The following is an 8,696-nucleotide window of genomic DNA, read 5'->3' as shown; positions in this document are numbered from 1 at the left end:
GGTGGGGGCTGGAGGGCGGGAGCGTGTGCAGGGAGGTTGGGAGGGTAGGCTCAGGCCACTTGAAGTATTGAGACCTTTAAAGTGTAAGAGTGTGAGTGTGTGTGTGTTGTGTGTGTAAAATCATGTTACCTTTTTCCTCCCACCCCTATCCATTTCACACCTCAGCATTCTACTAGAGAGCATAGTTGCCCTGAGAACATTACGTGTTGACGTTGAAGCCCACCCCCATCCCGCGCCCATGTTTATGTTGTAGTAATAGCAGCCTCTAGTTTCTAGTTTGGACAGGTGCAGCCAATGACCTGACTCTAGCACCATTTCAAAACCTTCCCTTTTAACTCCTTTTTGTGTTTACAGTGCAGATGGAGGTGGGATTGAGGGAAAAGCTACAGAGCAAGGCCAGGTCTGTAGGCCTTTTCAGGCTGGGCGCTGGGAAGCCCCAGTCTCTGCAGTGGGGAAGGGCGTACTTTGTCCTGTCTGACAAAGACCAGACCGTGAGTGATAATAGGTTTTGGAGAAGCCAGGAAGTTAATGATACTAAAGACAATGAAATTGTGATTTGGGATTCTGAAGCCTTTGTGTTTGAGTTACATTATGAATGTAAGACTTGCTTTTTATTGTATATCTAATGGGAAACAACTGCATGCTTGCATTTGCGGCCTATATGACTTCAGAGACAGTTTGAACTTAACAGCATTGGTATAATGAGCGAGCAAGCCTAGCCAACAGACACTGCTGTGTTTAGATTCTTTTGGTGGCTTTTGATTCTAGACAGAGATCCTTAAGAATCCTTTTTCAAAAAGTGGGTCAGAATTCCTATTATGGCTTGAACATTCTAGATATTAGGAGGGAATAGTTTTGATGAAGGAAATCTTTGAAGAAATACTGGCTAGATAAAAATTTTAAGCCAAGCTGTCTAAACTGAGAATGCTGCGTAGCCACAGATCACTGCTGTTCTTTGGTTCAGTTGTGAAATATGTGTGTGTGTGTGTGTGTGTGTGTGTGTGTGTGTGTGTATGTGTATATATATTCACACGTGTGTGCATGCACACATGCGTGTGCACGCTTTTTTCTGCTATGGAAAAGATGGTGCTATGAAAATAATCAGTCTTTTGTTTTAATTAATGAAGCTTCTCTCATGCCAAGTAGTCTTGAGGGAGAAGTCAGATTCTTTTCATGGAAAGTCATAGGGAAACAGAAGTTGTACGGGTGCTGCTTGCCAAGAACAGACTAGGAAAAACACTGAGGCAGTTACAATTGGTGATGTGTGGTCCAGTAGAAGAAAGATGTATAGGAAGGAGGATGTCTTAGGGCGACTTAATCTGCATGTTTGAACTGTCTAGACTGCTTGCCATTGCTGTGCAAAACACGGCGCTCCTTGCTCCTCTATAAACCAGCGATATTTCTTGGTATGTAACTTTTAAAGTGACATTTTCTTTCTCCTTGCTATTTCCTGTGTTGTGCAACATAGACGTGCCATCACGATTACTAAATTTAGGCTTGGTATTCGTTTAGATTTTGTTTTCCATCCTGACCTTTCCAAAAGGGAATGTGCTATTTAGTTTGTGTCTTTGTCTGTGGAATTGATGATTTGATTTGGGAAAATGGCTGTTACTTTAATTACTCTCGTTAATGTCACATATTTTCTAATCACATGCTCTCCTTTACCATAAAGGCTGTCATATTTGCCATCATAGCAGTTCTTTCTAGTAATATTGTAGTTAAGTTCCTTAGAACTCTGTCAGTAGTGGACTAGGAAAGACCGCTTACTAGAGTCTAAAGAGCTACTTCCTGCTGTAGTCTGCTCTTTGTACTGTACATCGACACTGATTTTGGTTAGGTTAGAGACTTTCCTATATTAGTTCCCCCTGGTACTGTCTAGATATCTGCAGTGTTTGCTTCTAGGTCTGTGTGTAGGTCCTGACCTCCCTCATGGGCTCTGCATGAACCGCTGCATTATTTTTGGGTTAGCAGATACACTTGCCAGCTAGCATGCATAGTGTCCAATTTCTGTATAAATAAGGCTTCTAAGCCATGTGTGTCTCTCCTACCTTCATACCTTCAAAGGGTGAGAAGTAGTATTTGTATTTCTAAAGTTAGCCTTGTAAACATGGCTTTTTGTTTTTTCTTTTTAATCCAAACTGTCAAAAATAAATGACAGTGGTAAGCAGGCTTGGAGCCTCAACTTCTGTAAATCTTATTCCTAAAATTTTGTTTGACTCTTATGTTGGCAGAAATAAATACCTGTGGATTGTCTTTAGGGCTTTTAATCATATACCTGTGTTGTTGGCTAAACTCTGAATCATTAACCTAAAGCCAGTGTGGTCTTCTGAAGTACCCAGTTATGCCTTTTGGGTTTAGAAAATACCTAAATATTAGTCTTCTTTTCTCATTCATGAATCATTGTGTTTTTGTATCTGAGACTCAGCATCTTTTCCTTGTAAACGATTCTAGTGTTTTGGTTTAGTGTACTCCACCCACATAGGTCTATATTGTTAGGTTCACCAGTGGCGATAGAAAAATTGAAAATCTCCAGTTGCAAACAGCAGTAGATTTGAGAATTGAAACAAAATCATGGTCACACCACTGCTGGGTCCTGAAGCCTTTGCAACTGAATTCTTTGTTACCTCTCACACCTTGCTTCTAGACAAAGGCAATTGGAGGGTCCTATCTATCCTGGTATGGTTGGAATCTAAATATTTGTGTTTCCATTATTTTGGGAACTGATTATTTTTTTTTTTAAGAGTTTTTTTTTTCTTCTTCTTCTTCTTCTTCTTTTGTTGATGAGTTATTTTGATACTCATGCTAGGAAACGGGAGAAACTAAAACATCTTGACTGGAATGCCTATTTTGTTCTCCTGGGTTTGGGAGAATTGAAGCAGTCTATGCAACCCATCAGATAGTGAGAAATAGCTTTCCACCATCCCAGTGAGCACTCTCACACCTCCCCAAGGGTCGGCGTTGGTGGTGTAGGAAGCATCCTTGTACCACGCTGTCATTTATTTCTTATCCCTCAGTGGATGTAAGTTTGAATGGTACTTTACTCTTCCTTACTTGATGGAGTGTTTTCTAAGTGGGCGAGCTTTCCGTTTTAGTACTTCTGAAGTTTTTAATATGAACTTGGCACTGGGAAGAGGAGGGAAAGGAGGTGAGCTATAAAACAGTGTCTACTCTGTCATGAGTGCGCATTCCTGGCTGTATGAAGAGAGACTCCTGGTTCTGTGTTGCCATGTAAATTGTGGAGACGGATGCTTGACAGCATGTTAATTGAAGCCAGAGCACGCATGTCTGCCATCAGGTCATCTGGAAGTGCCAGTGCACGCAGGGGAGTGACCAGCTGCTGGTACAGCGCAGTCACTTACAAAGTAGAAGGGCTGCTTGGCCTGAGAACCTGGAGGAAGGAGTGCAGCAGCCGGTGTCAGTGTCATTAGGGTTCTCACTGGAAGCTGATCTGTATCACCTGACTTTCCACACACAAAACTGTCCATTTTCTTATCAGACCAAAGAGCAAAAAGAAAAAAAAATAAGATGAAAAAACAAAGTTACACTTTACCAGTTTATGTCACTCAGGTACAATTTGTGGTAAGTTGTTTTCCTTTTTTGTTTCTGTCTGATTTTTGTACTGCTCAAAGGTATATTATTCTGCTGTTGCCTCTGTCCCCGTGGGCACCTCAGTCTTGGGTGCTGCTGCTCCTGGGATCTCTACTGCTGTTAGGTGAGTGACGATAGGATGTAAGTGACCATTATCATAAGGGCTCTTTGTAAAAAACTTTAAAAACTCAAAAAAATTTTAAAGAAGGATGTTGTATACATTTTATAGTCTGGCTATCAGTTTGATACCTTGCTGTCAAGTATGTTTCTCAGTCTGTATTTATCCATCCCATCAATAAACGTCAATGACAAACACCTGCTTGTTGTCTGTATGAGCCATGTCCTTAAAGCAGTCTTTATTATTTTATTGAATCAGTACCGCTTTGCTTTGGTTTTAATAGAATCATGATCTAACATTTAACCATAACAGTGAAACGGGTAATGTAAAGTTATGTTGTAGTCAGAGGGGAAAAAAACTGTCATGTTATACTGTTGCAAGAGTGCATAGAAGAGTGTTAAAAAATACATCAATATGAGAGCAATACTCAGCCACTCATCTAGCAAGCATCAAGATGCAATTCATAATGGTGTCGTGCATCTTTGAAAAGCTGAACTGTTAAGACAGCCATATTGGTGTATTTGGTAGACAGTATGTTTTTGTTCAAGACGTAATTTCACTATGTGTGTAGCCCAGCTGGCCTCAAACTGTATGCTCCTGCTACATCCAAGATCTTGGGTGATGGGATAGATTAGTGGCATATGTCGCTACTGTACTTAGCAGAAGTGTGTTGTGAACAAAGGCTATATTTTTTTCCTTTATTGTTTTTCTTTTTGTTTTGTTTTTCCAAGACAGAGTTTGTCTGTGTAGCCTTGGCTGTCCTAGACTTACTTTGTAGACCAGGCTGGCCTTGAACTCACAGTGATCTGCCTGTCTCTGCCTCCCAAGTGCTGGGATAGAAGGCATGTTCCACCATCCCTGGACAAGTTATATTTCTTTATAATGTGGGAAAATGGAATACTATTACATAAGGTAGATTTTACAAATTACACGTACGAAAAGAACCTTCATGCACAAGTACTTTAAACTCGAGGATTACAGCACTGGGGAAGCAGAGGCAGGCGGATCCCCATGAGTTTGGAGGCTAGCCTGGTCTACAAAGACAGTTCCAGGACAGCTAGGGTTATTAGACAGAGAGACCCTGTCTTGAAAAACCAACCAACAAAACATTAAAAGGTGGGCTGGCGAGTTAGCTCAGCGGGTAAGGCATTCAGTGTACCCAAGCCTCACAATCCTTGGGATCCATGTTGTTGGAGAGAATTGACTCCCATTGGTTACTCTTTCATCTCCACACACATGCTTCCCCACACCCAAATAAAATAAAAATTAGAAGAGATCCGTCTTTGTTTTTGTTTTTGTTTTCCCTTCGAGACAGGGTTTCTCTGTGTAGCCTTGGCTGTCCTGGACTCGCTTTGTAGACAAGGCTGGCCTCGAACTCAGCAATCTGCCAGCTCTGCTGGGATTTAAGGCATGTGTCACCACCTCCTCTTTTTTTTTTTTTTTTAAAGATTTATTATCTAAGTATACAGTGCTCTGCCTGCATGTACACCTGCACGCCACGAGAGGGCACCAGATCTCATAGATGGCTCTGAGCCACCATGTGGTTGCTGGGAATTGAACTCAGGACCTCTGGAAGAGCAGCCAATGCCCTTAACCTCTGAGCTCTCTCTCCAGCCCCAAAAGACCCTTCTTAAAATGATTTATTTCATGTGCATTGCTGTTTTACCTGCATGTATGTATGTGTAAGGGCATCAGATCCCCTGAAACTGGAGTTATTGAATTGTGAGCTGCCATAGGAGTGCTGGGAATCGAACTGGGTCCTCGGGGAGAGCAGCCAGTGCTCTTAATGGCTGAGCCACCTCTGCAACCATATGGAAACTTGGGTAGGGGCAGGAGAGGACAGTGTCATGTAGCTGACTGGCCTGAAACTCTAACTCAAGGTTGGTCTCAAACTCAGCTCCTGTCTGACCCTTCAGCATGTCAGGATGACAAGTGGCTACCACATTTGGCATCCTTTTTTTCCCCCATGTGTTATGAGTGTTTTGTCTGTATGTGTATCTGTGTACCTACCATGTGTGTGCCTGTGTCCTCCAGGCCAGAAGAGGTTCTGCTGGGAGTGGATTTAACAGGATGTGAGCTGTCACGTGGCTGCTGGAATCCAAACTTGGGGTCTCTGGAGAGCTGGTTCAGTGGTTTAGAGCACTTGTAGAGGCACAGAGGACCTGGGTTCAGTTCCCAGCACCCACATGGAGGCTCACACCCCCTTTTACTCCCAGTTTTAGATCTGCTATGCTTTTCTGACTGCTAAGCACCAGGCATTCCCAATGGTGTAGGCAAAACACTCATATAAGCAGAATTAAAAAAAAAAAAAAAAAAGAGCCAGGTGTGGTGGCCTTTAATCCCAGCACTCGGGAGGCAGAGGCAGGTGGATCTCTGTGAGTTTGAGGCCAGCCTGGTCTACAAAAGAGTCCAGGACAGCCAAGATAACACAGAGAAACCCTGTCTCAAAAAACCAGAAAGAAAGAAACTGCAGGGCACTTGGAGATTTCCAGTAACAATTTATATCCAGCTTAGGTTATAAAATGTTTCTTTGGGTTGCTGTATAGAAACTAGATTCAAGGGTAAAGGCTTTCAACAATTTAGGTAAGAGAAAAGGGTGGCTCCAAAAATTCACAAGTTGCTGAAGGTAATGAGAATTGTAGTATGTCTTGAAGATAGAGTCCGTGGGATTTTCTGTAAGGCAGAAGAGAGGTCAAGGATGACTTCGTGTTTGACCTGACCAACTGGAAAGATAGTTACTGTTTATGGAAATGGCAGGAACAGAAAATTGGCCTTAACATAAATTTGAAATTTCATGGAGAGGTCTAACAGACAGATGGATGTAGAGTCCAGGATAGTGGTACCTACTTGGGAGTCATCAGTTCATGAATAGACTAAAACTGAGAGAACCAAGAGACAGCAGAAAAATATTCAGCATTCAGAACTTGGCGTGGGGGAAGATGATCACAAGATTTAATGACACCAAGAATGGGTGACTAAGGAGGGGGAACTAAGAGTATACAGATCCAGAACATGGAATTAAGAAAGGAGGCTCACTGGGTGAAGAGCTGTGTGCAAGCGAGGAGGACCTGAGATTGGGCCTCTAGGCCCTGTAGAAAAAGTTGGGTGTGGCGATGCACCTGTGGCTCCAGGCAGGGCTGTGGAGGCGGGAAGATGGTGACGGTGGATCCTGAAAGTTTGCTGTGGACACTGCAAGTGCCAGATACAGTGAGAGGACGGACACTAGACGTGTAATAACATCTGGTCTCCGTAGTCACCTATGAGTGCTCCCACAAACACACAGTTTCTGGACATGGTAGTTCATGCCTACAAGTCCAGCAGCTGCAAAGCTGAAACAGGATCGCCATGTTTGAGGCTCGTCTGCGCTACAGAGAGACCCTGTCCCCAGGCAAGGAAGAGACCTGAGGTGTTAGATATTGCAAAACAGTCTAAAAACATGAAGCTTAGAAACTTCGTTTGAATTAACAGGTCATGTGTAAACTAGACTATCAATTTGCTGTGGAGAGAATCCTATCCAGAGAGAATTCGAGAGAGGAAGGGAGCTGGGAGTGATGACACCTGGAACTCTAGCACAAAAGAGGCTTTGGCAGTAAGAATAGGCAATAGGAACAGTAACTGGAAAAAGGCAAGAGAAATGTACATGTGTGTCTTGGGTTTTTATTGCTGTGAAGAAACACTATGACCATGGCAACTCTTTTTTTTTTTTTTTAAAGATTTATTATGTATGTAATATTCTGCCCACATGTACACCTGCACACCGGAAGAGGGCACCAGATCTCATTGTAGATGGTTCTGAGGCACCAGTAGTTGCTGGGAATTGAACTCAGGGCTTTTGGAAGAGCAGGTGGTGCTCTAAACCTCTGAGCCATCTCTCCAGCCCAACCACTGCAACTCTTATAAATGAAAACATTTAACTGGAGCTGGCCTAGTCCATTTTCCTCATGGTGTAAAGCATGGTGAGGGGCTGGAGAGGAAGCTGAGAGTTCTACATCTTGGTCTGAAGGCTGCCAAATGAGACTTGAGACATCCTGAGGACTAGGGTGAACATATGAGGACTCAAAACAGGCAGCCACAGTGACACACTTCCTCCAGCAAGGCCACACCTCCTAATAGTGCCACTCTCTATGGGCCAAGCATGCATGCACACACACACACACACACACACACCAGTCAATGCGGGGCATTTCTATTCAAACTACCACAATGTGCTTTTGGAAGATTCGGGAGACAGAACCGTGGGGTGATGTCTTTGAGTAGATGACGCAGAAGTGAGCGCACAAGTGGAGGATTTCATACCTAATAGGAAAAGGGCCAGTTAAATCACAACAGTCCGAAAGGGGGAAAAAGACCAAATTGTAGGCTTTGAGGGAATGTGATAAAGAGCCCGTGAAAGGCGGGCTGGAGAGATGGCTCAGAGGTTAAGAGCACTGGCTGCTTGCTCTTCCAGAGGTCCTCAGTTCAATTCCCAACAACCACATGGTGGCTCACAACCATCTGTAACGGGATCTGATGCCCTCTGCTGACCTGCAGGTGTACATGCAGATAGAGCACTCATACACATAAATAAAAAAAAAAAACCACGTGAAAAGTTCAAGGGAAGGGACCACGCTTGCAGCCCACATCTAGGAGGTACCAGTAGAGGGCTGCAAAAAGCCCAAATGAAATACGGGAGAGCATGCGGAAAAGTTGGGGATTCTCAATGCTCAGAACTCAGAAACAGAGAGCTGGGGAGATGGTTTGCTGAGTAACGGTGCGAGTTGTGGAGAGCCGAGCTCCAATTTCCAGATCTCATGGGGGGTGGGGGGGGAGCCAGGTGCCTCCTTAGAGGGCTCTTGGAGAGGAACCTGACGACCTGTTTCACTCTTATAACTCACGTGGCAGAAGCAGAGAACTGACCTTTGCAAATTGTTCTGCCTCCTGTTTCATAAGACACCAGTTCGGTAGGGCTGCTCCACCAAAAAAAATTAATCAGTGCATAGGAGTCGTGTGA

Source organism: Acomys russatus, chromosome 17 (assembly GCF_903995435.1).
Source record: "Acomys russatus chromosome 17, mAcoRus1.1, whole genome shotgun sequence".
NCBI lineage: Eukaryota > Metazoa > Chordata > Mammalia > Rodentia > Muridae > Acomys > Acomys russatus.
This window is presented reverse-complemented; position numbering follows the sequence as displayed.